At 51.0% G+C, this 14,987-nt stretch overlaps 1 protein-coding gene across 4 annotated transcripts in view; it reads right to left on the reverse strand.

The window, feature by feature from the left end:
* Nucleotides 1-14,987, reverse strand: part of KANSL1 (KAT8 regulatory NSL complex subunit 1) — a 119,217-nt gene that overhangs the window by 62,261 nt on the left and 41,969 nt on the right. The gene's annotated exons all lie outside the window — the stretch shown is intronic.

Consider the following 14,987-nt stretch of genomic DNA (forward strand, 5'->3'; position numbering starts at 1 on the left):
CACTGAAGCAGTTAAGTGTTATTAAGCTCCTACTTCAGGTGAACACTCACTACAGAGAGGTTTGGGGGATTATTGGCAATTTACTGTCTGTTTTTTTTCCCCCTGGAATAGGTAATGAAGAGCAAGAAAGAGCAAAAGCGACGGCAGTTATGTGCCTCCCTGCTCGCTCTTAGTCACCTCCTGCTACTGCAGTACCATCTCACTGCAATGTTGTAAGCTAAAAACTATCTTCCAGAGGCTGCCACTGGGCTTCTGCAGAGTTTGAGACCAGCTGCAGCAGATCCAAACCTTAATCCTGCAACGTGAGAAAGGCGAGAATCCCCATGGCAGTGGGCGACTGGCCGCTGCCGCCCCCCGACAGGTGTGGACTGGGGAACCTGGACCTGTGACAGAGCCTCAATGCTCCCCTTCATGCCCAGCATCGCTGGGACAATGAAATCACTGTCCAGAGCTTCGTAAATAAAGTTTCTCTTTGTGAAAGTTGAACTCCAGCAAGCAGGCACTGCAACCTAAACCCAACCCCACCTCCTGCCAGGACTCGGACAAATCCCAACCTCCACGGCTTACGCTGCCGCTGGGTCCTGCCTTGCTGCTACCAGAGAAATCTCTGCAGGGCCCTGGTGGGACACAAACACCAGGTGCATCTAACATGAGACCAGAGACACCCACTGAATCCCATGGCTAGTCACTGGACTTGACAAGCTCAAGGAGGAAGAGGAAACAAATAAGCCTGGTCACGAGTCAAAGGCTCCTCCAGATCCACAGCATAGAGCACTTGTGCAAACACCTCATAAATAGGGCAGAGAAAGGAGAAAGCAAATGACAGACAGATGGCACAGCAAGAGGAGACAAGGAAGAAGGGGGCAAGAGCATCAAAGCTAAGAACCAAGCATCCAGAGAAGCACCCAGCATCAGAGAGGGGACCTGATCAATGTCTATCAATACCTGAGGGGTGGGTGTCAAGATGAAGGTGCCAGGCGCTTTGTGGTGGTGCCCAGCAACAGGACAGGGAACAAGGTGGAACCCAGGAGGTTCCACCTCAGCATGAGAAGACACCTCTTTATGGTGAGGGTGACAGGGCCCTGGAGCAAGCTGCACAGAGCAGCTGTGGAGTGTCCTTTTCAGGAGACTTTCAAAACCCACCTGGCTATGTTCCTGTGGTGGCCCTGCTCTGGCAGGGGGGCTGGACTCAATCTCTAGAGGTCCCTCCCAACCCCTCCCATTCTGTGATCCGAGGGATTCTGCAATGCAAACCCAGTTTGATTCTGTGGTCCCACACTGACAAGCAGTAAATATGAAATAGAAAGTCTGGTTTGCTCTGGGCAGGGGCCCCAGAGGTGGAGCTCATCTTCTGAGCACAAGAAGCTGTTCACCTCCCAGTAACTCCCAATCAGCTGTCAGCCTCTTCCTGGGAACGCAGCCAAGGTGCACTTACAATTACAGCCTAAAGGACAGCAGGAATTTAGGCCACACTACCTTCACTCTCCAGCAAAACTCCTGCTGGCATCAATATAACCTTTGTGCAAACTTCACAGGACAGCCATCACCTGTGTGCATTAGGGGAGATTATTATGCCAGCACATTTAGTGAGCTGTCAGAGCAAGGGAGGCCCTGGGTGCTTAATCTCGCCTGCTGACACAATCCCAACACGCCCTCAGTGCAGACCCAGGCACGACAGACCTGCAGTGCCATTCCAGTGCCTCCTGCACCTGTTGGGGGTTGAGTCTAAAGCTCCACACATGGGAAAAGGAAATGAAAAGAAACCTCATTCTTTTTCTTTTCAGGGTTTCATTGTGTCAAGGTAACTCTCTCTGAAAGAGTCTTTGGCACTCCACAGCTTCCTGACTAAGTCAATTTATGAGAAGCTGGACATGAGGCAGAAATGGGCAAGTGCAGGACAGAAGGCCAATGGCCTGCACCAAAAGCAGCATGGTCAGCAGATAGAGAGAGGGGATTCTGCCCCCCTGCTCTGGTGAGGCCTCACCTGCAGTGTTGTGCCCAGCTTAAGACAGGAAAGATATGGATGTGATGGAGAGAATCTCCAGAGGAGTGAGAATGATCAGGGGGCTGGAGCACCTCTCCTGGGAGCATGAGCTGAGGTTGTTCAACCTGGAGAAGAGAAGGCTCTGGGGAGACCTTAGAGCAGCTTTACAGTACCAGAAAGGGGTTACAAGAAGGTGGCAGAGGGACTGTTTGCAAAGGCCTACAGGGATGGGATGGCATGGCATGGCACCAGACCAGGTTGGAAGAGACCTTCAAGATCATCATGTCCAACCTATCATCCAACACCACCTAATCAACTAACCCATGGCACCAAGCACCCCATCAAGTCTCCTCCTGAACACCTCCAGTGATGGGGAGACTACCACCTCCCTGGGCAGCACATTCCCATGGGCAGTCACTCTCTCTCTGTATAGAACTTCCTCCTAACCTCCAGCCTGAACCTCCCCTGGCACAGCTTGAGACTGTGTCCTCTTGTTCTGGTGCTGCTTGCCTGGGAGAAGAGACCAACCCCCACCTGGCTACAACCTCCCTTCAGGTAGTTGTAGAGAGCAAGAAGGTCTCCCCTGAGTCTCCTCCTCTCCAGGCCAAGCAACCCCAGTTCCCTCAGCCTCTCCTCATAGGGAAGGGCAATGGTTTGAAGTAAGAGGAGATTCAGACTGGATGTTAGAGACAAGTTCTGCACCATGAGGGTGGTGGAACATTGGAATAGGTTGCCCGGGGAGGTAGTTGAGGTCCCATCCCTGGAGATATTCAAGGTGAGGCTTGACAGGGCTCTGAGCAACCTGATCCAGTGGAGGATGTCCCTGCTGACTGCAGGGGGGGTGGACTGGATGACCTCTGGAGGTCCCTCCCAACCCAAGCCATTCTACGGTTCTGTCAGCAGCACGACTCTTGCTCAGAGAGCAGAAAACTCACAGCCTAGCTGGTGAGAAACTGAAAAGGAAGAGCAGGAACAGGAGGCACTCTGTGTAGTTTCTGCAGAACCAAAAACACCAACTAAATAAACCTTGAGTGAAGGAACAAAAAGGAGTAAGACACATCACTGCCAGCAAGATGGCTTACTGGTACTGACAGCAAACCAAAGCATGCAAACAGACTTCACACTTCTGCCCATATTTAGCAGATGCAAAAGAATATAGGCCAGAGTTACAGCACTGAGATTTGCTGTTTGGGGTTTTTCTTTGAAGAGGAGGAGAAAGAACCTTTAGGATCATTGAGGAAAAGCAGTGTTGGAATTGGACTGTGAAACCTTGACAAAATAAAAAGGAAATGATCCATCCACAAGCTGGAAAATAATATGTGAAGCCACAGTGATTCATAGAATGGTTTGGGTTGGAAGGAACCCCAAAGATCATCCAGTCCCAACCCCCTGCCATGGGCAGGGACACCTCCCACCAGCCCAGGTTGCTCAAGGTCTCATCCAGCCTGGCCTTGAACACCTCCAAGGAGGGGGCAGCCAAGACCTCCCTGGGCAACCTCTTCCAGGGTCTCCCCACCCTCACTGGAAAGAATTTCTTCCTCATCTCCAGTCTCAATCTGCCCTCTTCCAGCTTCAATCCATTCCCTCCCCTGCTATCACTACAAGGCCAAAGCCATCCCATCTTGTACTCAGATTTGGTAAGATAAGAAGATCACATCCACCAGTAGTTCTAGCTGCTGCCTGGCCTCCCAGCCCAGCAGGCAAGGGAGGAAACTGATGGCTACAAGAGCAAGCTAACAAACCCAAGCCAGAAGCAAAGAATGGTTTGAAAACAGATTTCTAGCTCAAGCTAAATCACACAGCCCCCACCAGGAGCTCTCCTGACAGGAATGAGCTCACGTGGCCTTATGATCTAATGCTAGAGAAAAAAACAACAACATTCTTGACACCACTTCTTTAATCTTTCTTTCCTTCTTTTCCTGCCAGTTGTCTCAGTACCAATTTGCCTCCTTCCAGCAGCTTTTCTGTCCCACTGCCCAATGCACTGCCCCGCTCTCCCCGCCTCAGCCCTGCCCCGCTCTCCCTGCCTCAGCCCTGCCCTGCTCTCCCTGCCCCGCTCTCCCCAGCGCAGCCCTGCCGCTCTCCCTGCCTCAGCCCTGCCCCGCTCTCCCCTCCTCAGCCCTGCCCCGCTCTCCCTGCCTCACTCTCCCCGCCTCAGCCCTGCCCCGCTCTCCCTGCCCCGCTCTCCCTGCCTCAGCCCGGCCCCGCTCTCCCTGCCCCGGTCTCCCCACCGCAGCCCGGCCCCGCTCTCCCTGCCCCGGTCTCCCCACCGCAGCCCGGCCCCGCTCTCCCTGCCCCGCTCTCCCTGCCCCAGCCCTGCCCCGCTCTCCCTGCCCCGCTCTCCCCGCCTCAGCCCTGCCCCGCTCTCCCTGCCCCGCTCTCCCCAGCGCAGCCCTGCCGCTCTCCCTGCCTCAGCCCTGCCCCACTCTCCCCTCCTCAGCCCGGCCCCGCTCTCCCTGCCCCGGTCTCCCCACCGCAGCCCTGCCCCGCTCTCCCTGCCCCGCTCTCCCTGCCCCAGCCCTGCCCCGCTCTCCCTGCCCCGCTCTCCCTGCCGCAGCCCGGCCCCGCTCTCTCCAGGCCAGCAGCTGGAAGCTGAGGCTGCCCTGGCCATGCAGTGTGCTCGCTGGGGAAGCATTCAAGCAGAAGAACTTTTCAGCCCCAGCCATGTGTCCCAGTCATCAGCACCCAGCAAGTACCAGGAGTGTTCAAACACTCAGCAGTGCTAACTTTGACAGGGTGTTTTTGAGAGACAGAGCCAAGTGTTTGGATCACTTCATGGAATTAGCTCCATCATGGAGGCTTTGATCCAAGGATTTCATTCTACCATTTCATTCTAGCCTCCACTGAATTCTCCCCCAAAAGCTGCAGAGAGCGTTGAGATGCCCTCAACTGACTGCCATGCACGTCAGTGATACGAGAACTTGGAAGGTGGCTGGGCAAGGATCAAGAACAGCAAATTTCTGTTCCCACAGGTTGCCTAAAGGCACATTTAGAAAACACAAGTTACCCAGGTGGCAGGGATCCAGCAGAAAGCACTGACATCAGATCTGATGCATGCCACCTTCTTCAGGGAAAGCCTGAAATGAAGGAAACTGGCAGGCAGGACTCCATCCCTTCCCTAGATTTATTACTGGCCTCAATTCCTACTCCACTGTCCATTTCCAGCGGCTACTGGAGAGCTGAAGTGGACACCTTAGACAGGCAAATCAGTCTCTAAGAGAGCACAGCTCAGTTCTGCATCAGTCACTGTCCACACATCTGGCAGCAGGGAGGGGCTGCTCCCAAGATCCCCACCACTCTTTAAGGAAGAGGTCCTCAGGCCAGAAGGTGCATCTCCCTCTCTTCAGCTGAAATCCTGCTGGAAGGGGATGCCATCTGGGTGGAACTTACATCTGCTTCACACATGAAGAGGACAACAAAGCAACTCCTCCTGTTTGGGAAGTCCCTTGTTATTTATAGCATGTTGGTGAACTCCTTACCAGGCCAGCTTCAAGCAGGTCTCCAAGCTGCATGTTGGGGTTACAACCCTACAGCCACACACAGGGCATCCTAAAATACCTGGGCTAGACCTGAAACACAGCTGAGTTCAAATGTAACTGGGTCCTTAAAAGCAATCCTCCAGCAGCTGATTGCTGAACTGGAAACAGCATTTCAAGCCCTTTATCAGAAGAGCCAGAGACTGGGGTCATGTAACCTGTGGGTGTCTGATTTATTACAGGTGATGTGAGCAGGGAGAAATTCAAACATGTAATTAGAAAACAGGGAGGTGGAACAGACTGGCAGCAAGCAGCTCTTCTTGCAGCTACTCCTAATAAGCAATCCCAGTGGCTCACCACAGCTACAGTCATCCTCCCAAAGTCCCAGACAAAACTCAAGTGAATCAGATGCTAAGAAAAGAGCACGCAACAGAAAGTGTCCCAGCTCCAATTCACTGGAGAATCTGATTACTCAGACTGCCCTGCACTTCATGGATTAATGGAAATAGAGGCATGGTGTGACAGAGGTGACACAACCAGGCTCTGCTGGCCTCTGCCCACAAAAAGCAGCGCTGGGTTCTTCCCTCAGGCACACACAGAAGCACCTATCACAGGCATTTGTCTCCCTCCCTGCTGCTCAGCCCACTGACAGAAATCAATAGCCTTTTAGAATGTATTTAGTAATAACTGAGCATTTTAAAAGAAAAATTAAACCTCTCCATTGATTTTGTGGAGCAGGGAAAAGAACAGGCTGCACCCATCTTTGCCTCTTAGTACAGAGGATGTCCTTTAACCCAGAGAAAGCAAGAGCTCATTGCGGCAAGAGCGCATCTCTGCAGCTGCTCACCAGGCACTTTGGGTCAGGCTTTCCTCAAAAGGTACAGAAAGTGGGACAAAGCAGGGGGGCTGGGGGGGAGAGGAGGGGGTTAATAAAGGTAAAAACTCATTATGCAGCAATTCTGTTCATCCACCTACTAGTCAAAGATGAAGAGTGCTGACCATGTTTATTCCCATCCTTCCAAGCCTTCACAAGCTCCTGCAAAGCCTGTGCATGTCTTGAGACAAAGTGGATAAATCCTGAGGCAGTGACTAAATGCTGTGATCCCTCTTGCCACGTTTCAGTGCTTCTCCTGGTTAACATTCTTCCTTTATAGGACAACATCCCCCACTTCAAGACTGAGAAACTGTAATTGCTTCAGAGCAGCAAAGAATCCTGCAGCAACTATTCTGGACTTCACAGTGCTGGTGGGAATAGAGTCCTCAGTGAATACAGCTTCAAAAAGCACCCTGTGCCCTCTTCCTCTTTCAACTCTCTAAAATAAGGCTTAAGAGGAAATCTGCCAAGACACCAAAGAATAAGGCCACCTGTTCTGCTAAGTGAACTAAAGGAAGCAACAATAACTCTCTAGCAAAAGCACAAAGAGAAAGGTTTTTAAAGCCTCACTGCTATGCTGAGCGAGTCAGGAAGGGGTCTCAAGGACCTAACACCCTGTAAGGTGTCCTCTTCTCCCTGGGAATGCATCTCCAACCTACCCTGCTCCTCCCTGCACAAAACAGTGGTGTGGCCTCTGGAGATCCTAACAGAAGTACCTGCAGAGTAATTGTGTTGACATCAACCATTCTGCCTCCCAAACCCAGCCCTCTGGCTGATGGAGATGAAGTAATTACCGGTGGTAGGGCAGTGAGGGTCGGACACCTCCATGCTCTACGGTGGTATTATGCCAGAAGAGCAGGCAGGTGCAGTCCCTGAGCAGAGAGAGTGGAATCATTTGTGACAGTGAGGGTTGTGAGACATTGGAACAGCTTGCCCAGGGAGGTTGTGGCTGCCCCCTCCCTGGAGGTGTTCAAGGCCAGGCTGCATGAGGCTTGGAGCAAGCTGGGCTGGTGGGAGGTGTCCCTGCCCAAGGCAGGGAGGTTGGAACTGGATGGTCTTTGGGGCCCCTTAAAGCCAAAGCGTTCTGTGAGTGTCTGCTGCCAGTGGATGTAGAGGCTCCTCAGAGCCTGCAGAGAGAGCAGCCTGATTCCAAACCTAAGGAACTGTTAGCTGAGAGTCCAAAGCTTAACTGCAAGGTTAGCTAGTGTTTGTGTAGTGCTCTCAAGATGAAAACACTACATGTGCTAAGCATTACCATCGAGTCTAAGGAGAGCAGACTTGGCTCCAGAAGAGATACTAGAATTTCATACACACAAATTAAAATGTTTGGCTCCTTTCCAGAGCAGATCATACTGAATTTGTCTTTCTGCTTGTCAGTACAGAGCTACACAAATGTCTGCTTTTCTTGCAGACAAGGTACAGAAATCCACACAGCCAAGCTCCACCCCTAAAACTACATGGAATAATCCCCAAAAATCTTCTGCATGGCAGAAGATTATCCTTAAACCCAGCAGAAAGGAGAAAAAAAACCCAAGCAGCATAACTTTGGTCATAGGACACCCACAGAGCTTGCAAAGGCTCAACTTTATGGCCCATAAAGTTTTGCCAAGCTCCCCAGCAAGACAGCACATCCCTTCCACAAGAAACTGCAGTGAAAGAAAAGCTCTGAAAGGTTTAATCAAAATATTACCTCAAAATATTGAATATTTATCCAAACATTCAGGGAGAGCAAGTTCCAAAACTGAGGCTCAGGCAAGGAGCAATCAAAGCAGCTTACAAGCTTAGACAGGGAGCGTGGCAGCCTGGTGAAAGCCACAGCAAGGAGGCTTTCTTCAACAGAATACCCAAGCCTGGGTCTCACTCCTTGTACCTGAAAAGCCTCCAAGGGTTGTGCAGGGAGTTTCTGGAACAAAGTTTATTCTTCAATCAGAAGTTTCTTTTCCTCCAGCCCTCGTGGTACGTCACTGAGCACTCACAGAGCAAAAGCCTTCATAAAATTCCTAGAACTTCGCTTCCCCCTCCCTAATGAAAACCAGCCTGGCCAGAGCTGTGAATATTGTCCTTGTTACCCTGATTTGCTGAGATACTGGAGGGCTGCTCCTCGGGCCTGGCAGCTGGGCTGCCTGCAGCGTTCCAGAGCACCCCAAGGCTGAGGCTGCTGGTGCAGTATCACAGTATCACTAAGGCTGGAAGAGACCTCGGGGATCATCGAGTCCAACCTGTCACCACAGACCTCATGACTAGACCATGGCACCAAGTGCCACATCCAATCCCCTCTTGAACACCTCCAGGGATGGGGACTCCACCACCTCCCTGGGCAGCACATTCCAATGGGCAATCTCTCTTGCTGGGAAAAAACTTTCTCCTCACCTCCAGCATAAACCTCCCCTGGCGCAGCTTGAGACTGTGTCCTCTTGTTCTGATTCTGGCTCTCTGGGAGAAGAGACCAACCCCCACCTGGCTACAACCTCCCTTCAAGTAGTTGGAGAGAGCAATGAGGTCACCCCTGAGCCTCCTCTTCTCCAGGCTAAACAACCCCAGCTCCCTCAGCCTCTCCTCACAGGGCTGTGCTCAAGGCCTCTCCCCAGCCTTGTTGCCCTTCTCTGGACACCATCAAGTCTCTCAATGTCCTTCTTAAACTGAGGGGCCCAACACCTCCCCACTCCTGTTTTCCCCTGTGTTTTGTGCAGGGGTGTAAGTAAACAACACTGTCCTAGGATACTGAGAGAGGAGGCAAAAAATACAAGGAGGGATGCATTCATCAGCTGGAAGAGACAGGTTGCTTCTGACCTGAATGTAAGACGAGAGGAGAGGACTGCAAGTTTCAGGAGTAAAACAGGAATCAGGAGTTTCGATGCTGTGTAGGAGGGGAGCTCTGGGTCACTGCCATCCTCCTCTTTGTTGCTTGGGGTTTTTTAATATATGAAATAGGAAAGTCTCCACAGGAGGTGCAGTATGGCAATCACTTTGCCCCACCACAGAGGGCCTCTCTCCCTTCGCTCTGCCCTTATCAGCCGCAGCAGGGCAGAGCCAACCCTTAACTGCAGCCACAGCCCTGCTGGACGCCTTCCCGCGGCCAGCAGCGGAGCGCAGCACAACTCGCTGCAGAGAAGGGAGCACATCAAACCCCGTTTGCTGACTAATGATGACCAGCTGGAGAAGCAAGGCAGCAGTTTGGGATGAGCTGGACTCCAGATCTCGCTGCTGGAAGCCTCAGCCCTTGGAGAGAGAGCTTAGCGGTCATGATAGTTGGGTTACCATTGGACTTGAGGATCTGGGAGGTCTTTTCCAACCTTAAAGATTCTAAGGTAGGCTGGAAGTGGAGGTGGGCAGGCCTGGCTGGAGAGCCAGTATCCTCTGCTGAGGGACAAGCTGAGCACTTGCCTGGCACCTCCAGCTCTCCAAACAAGGTACAACAGGATCCAACCCAGAACTAACTTGGTCTGGGAGCACAACGGTCAGAGTGTGAGCACAAGGAGGGCCACACTCAATGAGAGCAGCAGAGCCTGGGACACACTGCAAACCCTGGCCAAGAGAAAACCCAGAAGAGAACAATGGGACCTCCAAGAGGCAACTTCTTCCTGAACACCATCATTAAGGCATCAGTCTACCTTAATTTAATGACCTGTTCCAACAGGGAGGGACATTTATTAATCACAATTCATTCATTACCTCCCCCATGCTTCAGTTTTCCTATGGTGGTGTTAAATAGTTTTTAATATATGAAAAACCTGTAAATTAAGCAAGGCCTGCTAGCTCTGCTGGGGCTCAGATCTCTGTCTACAATAAAAACACTCCCTTCAGTTTCAACTGAAAGTATCCTAACGCCCCAAACAAGCCCAATTCCTGTGACAAGCCTTTTGCTGATTACAGAACCTTCTTAACACCCTCCCACTTCTCAAATAAACTAATCACCAGACAATGCCCAGCAGGGCAGCCTGGAGCAGTGTCAGCCCTTGCCAGGGCCATGGGAGCAGAGCAAAGCTTCTCTCTCCCTAGGCACTCCATCAGCAGCAGTGTCTCCAGCGGAAGCTGGGCAGTTTGCTTGGAGTAAGAGAGGCTGAAATCCACCCATTAGCATTGATCTGTGCCAGGAGGAAAAGAGGCTGCCCAGCACACTTGCCCAACAGTTTTATGTATCAATCTGTTCAAGAGAAGGATTCTATTTAACATCAGAAAGCAGCAGGATCTGCACATCCCCACACCAACTTCCAGCCACTCTCAGGCCAGAGCCTCTCAGCTGCTCACAGGAGTAGATCTCATACCCTTGAGCAACTCAGCACAGATGAGGCAAGGCAGAGCATGACTTGCTTTACAGGACCCAGATACCTGCCTCTGGCACTCTCCCATCCTAAAGCAACACAAAAACCTTATCCCTGCATGAAAAACACGACAGGACAAGAGCACTCACAGCCACTACCCAGCAGCCAGCAGGCTGCAACTCACACTCCGACTTATCCCACCACCAGTCGTTCAGGTTTGAATCCCAAGTTTACCAATCAAGCCTTTACTACTGACAGGAGGCATCCTTAACCTAAGGAGAACCAGAAAACATTCAAGTACTTGCAATCACAGGAAGAATGCAGCAGTTGGTGAGGTCACAAAGGCAGCTGCAGGAGTTCCCCAGGTATGAACGCTCATTTTCCTGAGACAGAGGACGGGGTGGGGACTGCTGAAGCACAAACCAGCTTTTACTTTGAAATCTCTTCACATGTACCTCACTGTGCAAGACAGACTGAATGCTCTGAGCATCCCAGTGCTCACCATGCCATTTATAGAATCACAGAGCTGTTCTGGTTGGAAAAGCTCTCTAAGACCAAGTCCAACCATCAGCCCAGCACCACCACCGCCACTGAACCACATCCACACGCTCCCTGAACACCTCCAGGGACAGTGACTCCGCCACCTCCCTGGGCAGCCTGTTCCAAAGCCTGGCCACTCTTGCAAGAAAGAAATAGAATAGAATAGAATGAACTAGGCTGAATAAGACCTTCAAGATCATTGAGTCCAACCTATCACCCAACACCATCTGATCAATTAAACCATGGCACCAAGGGCCTCCTCCAGTCTCCTCTTAAACACCTCCAGGGATGGTGACTCCACCACCCCCCAGGCAGCACACTCCAGTGGCCAATCTCTCTTGCTGGGAAAAACTTCTTCCTAACATCCAGCCTAAACCTCCCCTGGCACAGCCTGAGACTGTGTCCTCTTGTTCTGGAGCTGCTTGCCTGGGAGAAGAGACCAACCCTCAGCTGGCTACAACCTCCCTTCAGGTAGTTGTAGAGAGCAATAAGGTCTCCTCTGAGCCTCCTCCAGGCTAAGCAACCCCAGCTCCCTCAGCCTCTCCTCATAGGGCCTGTGCTTCATACCCCTCCCCAGCTTTGTTGCCCTTCTCTGGACACCTTCCTCATCTCCAACCTAAACCTCCCCTGGCACAATTTCAGGCCATTTCCTCTCATTCTATCACCTGATACTAGTGAGGAGAGAGAATTCTCCACCAAACAGCTTTGCTCCAGACTCTCTGGTGTTGAAGAGGGGAAAAGCTGTAAAGTAAAATCTTCCTCACACAGTGAGGATGCAGGTATCATGAAGTTCCTCTCCCATATGGATTCTCAGCTGCCTAATAACTACCTTAAAAAGTAACCATTAAAGCTTTTCTTTGCTCTCAGAGTAAGCAGAACAGAAGCAGGGGACTGGCTCTACCCAGAAGCTCCCAAGACTGCTGGGGAAAGGTGAACATATAGCTTTAGGATATTTGGCAAGACACAAGCAGGAAATAAAAGCAATTTATTTCAAGAATGATCACAAGTGCTTTCAGCCATAAGAAATCATCCTCCCAACAGAAGCATCCAAATCATGTGCTCAGTGCTTCCTGCAGCAGACAAATCCAGGCTGTGTGCACGAGCACGCTCTTCCACGCAGCAAGGAGACGCTGCAGGTTTCAGAGCTGTTCCAGATCAGCCACACACACACAAAATGTAACTCACTCAAGAGGTTTCCCTAGAAGAACACAAGCCACCAGTTCATGACATTCTCTGAAAGCAGCATCAGCTACTGCAAGTTCTCTGTGCAGCTGGACCACCACAGGCTCAGAGCAGCACCGGGACGGGCTCGCTGCTGCTCGAAACCTTCCCTGCTCTGGTGTTCTTAGGCAACAGGGCTGCAAAGGGTCCCAGCTCTGAGGGCAGGGATACAGCCAACACCTCATCAAACACTGCATTAACCCCTCCTCCTCTCTTTTCCAAAGGCTTTTACTTCCAACACAGGCTGAAGGAAGTGCTTTGGTACATGGCCAGGGACACCTTCCACTAGCCCAGGTTGCTCCAAGCCTCATCCAGCCTGGTCTCAAGCAGCTCTAAGAAGGGGGCAGCCAGAATCTCCCTGGGCAACCTGTTCCAGTGTCTCACCACCCTCACTGGAAAGAGTTTCTTCCTAATCTCATCTAGATCTCCCCTCCTCAAGCTTCAATCCATTGCTCCTCAGGCTATCACTACAAGCCCTTATAAACAGTCCCTTCCCAGTTTTCTTGTAATCCTCTTCAGGTACTGGAAAGCTGCTCTAAAGTCTCCCTGGTGCGTTCTCTTCTCCAGGCTAACAGCCCCAACTCTCTCCAGCTCTCTGAATATCTTAATGGCCTCCTCTAGACCCAACTGCAGCAGTTTAATATCCTCTTTATGCTGATGCTGGGGGCATCAGAACTAGATGCAGTGCTCCAAGCAGGGTCTCACAGGAGCAGAACAGAGGAGCAGAATCGCCTGCCTTGTCCTGCTGGTCACAGTCTGTGTATACATCTCCCTAAAGGGGGCAAAAGTACCAGCTCTCCCCAGACAGCAGAGTGAGAACAGAGAAAGGATTTAATAACAGAGAGAATTTCACATATGAACATGTAACTAACTGGAAGGTATTTCAGTGACTGCAATAAAGGATCTCAGAGCTACAGCCTCACTGATCTGCTTTTAAGGAGTATACAACTTCAAAGCCACGAGATGTATTCTGCCACGAAGCAGCACTGGCCTTGGCTGGCTTCCCTTCTCTCTCCAAACAGCAACAAAGGAATACTGTTCTTCACCAGCAGACAGCAAATGCTGGCACATATTGGCAGGGGGACACCTGTTAAGAGCAGAAAGGCTCACACTGAGCACAGCAGAGGCGGCCAGAGTGGCCCAAACCCCTCAGAGTTTCACAAGAGGACAGGCCTATGGTCAAGGCTCCACACCATGCCTGCGTTTTGGCCCAAACCGTTGCCTGCTCTTTCAGCTGGATGAAGCAGTTCAACAGGCAGCACAGGAAGGGTTCCAAGAGACTGTTTAGCCACAGTTCACAGATGAAGCCTACATCCCAGAGCTGCACTTTCCCCTTATTTCTCTAAGGAAAAAACACTAAGATGCTGCAAAGCCCACTTGGGCTTTGGTGAAGAAATGTCTACACTTTTACTTCAAAAGGCAGTCTCTGCCAGTGCACTAAGCCAGCTCTTCCTGCCAACAGACTGCAAAAGCCTCCTCCCTTGAGCAGCTCAGGCAATGGGTGTGCTTGTTACAACTGCAGCTTCAGACAGAAGACATCCAGGCAATCTATCCTCTTCTACTGCAAAGTCCAATACCATCAACCTTCAGTCTCCAGGTGGGAGGAAAAGCAAAAAAAACCCACGAGAGGTGGGAGAAGAATAAGGCCCATGGGAGCTAAAAGGCATCAATAACTCATTTTGAGGAAAGCTTTCCTCCTCAGCCACCAATCCTGACTGACACCCAAGGATCCAGACTCTGACCTTCCTAAGGCAGCAAAGAGCTGATGATTTATCTCCTGGTAGACAACCAGAACTTCCAAACTCAAGCTGTAAGGAGCCTGTCCTAGAGACAAACTTCAGACAAGCTGGCAACTACACTCAGTTTAGCTTATTGAGGATGCATTTATTTATAAGCCCTTAATTCCACCTGAAGATTCAGCAAGCAAAGCTTACAGGCAGTTTGCTTCTTATTGACAACTCTCATCTTCAGAAGCTACTTATGTGAGAGCCAGAGCAAGTTACAAAACTAAGAGAAAATACCAGGAGTGCAGAAGCCAGGCTGAATGCTCCAGAAGCCTGTCCCCAAAAGCAAGACAGCCATGGGACATCTGGAGCTACCAAGTCCAACATCCAAACGCTGCAGGAATTGAAAGGACAAGTCATTGAATCCCACAATCATTTGGGCTGGAAAAGACCTTGAAGATCAGCCAGTCCAACCATTAACCCAACCCTACCAAGTCACCACTAAACCATGTCCCCTCAGCAGCACATCTCCACAGCTCTGAAACCCCCCAGGGATAACTCAATCACTGCTCTGGGAAGCCTGGGACACCCAAACCAGCAGCAGACTGTGGGACTCTCCTCTAACAGACCACCAAACCAAGCCATGTTTAAGTCTTTTGAATGCTGCTGCCCACAGCATGGTAGGGAGATTAAACCTCATGCTTCAAAATGTAAAGCAACATGAGAAAACCCCACCACAACTGCAGACCCTCCCTCCTACACTTTCTAATACTTGCTTTTACAGCACACAAGTGGCTCTGGGAGTCAAGTTCTAGGGATTGAAGCTCGAGGAGGGCAGAATTAGAATGGAGATTAGGAAGAAATTCTTTACAGTGAAGGTAATGAGACACTGGAACAGGTTGCTCA

Source organism: Melanerpes formicivorus, unplaced genomic scaffold (assembly GCF_026170545.1).
Source record: "Melanerpes formicivorus ecotype bairdi unplaced genomic scaffold, bMelFor1.0.p_v2 SCAF_100, whole genome shotgun sequence".
Lineage (NCBI taxonomy): Eukaryota > Metazoa > Chordata > Aves > Piciformes > Picidae > Melanerpes > Melanerpes formicivorus.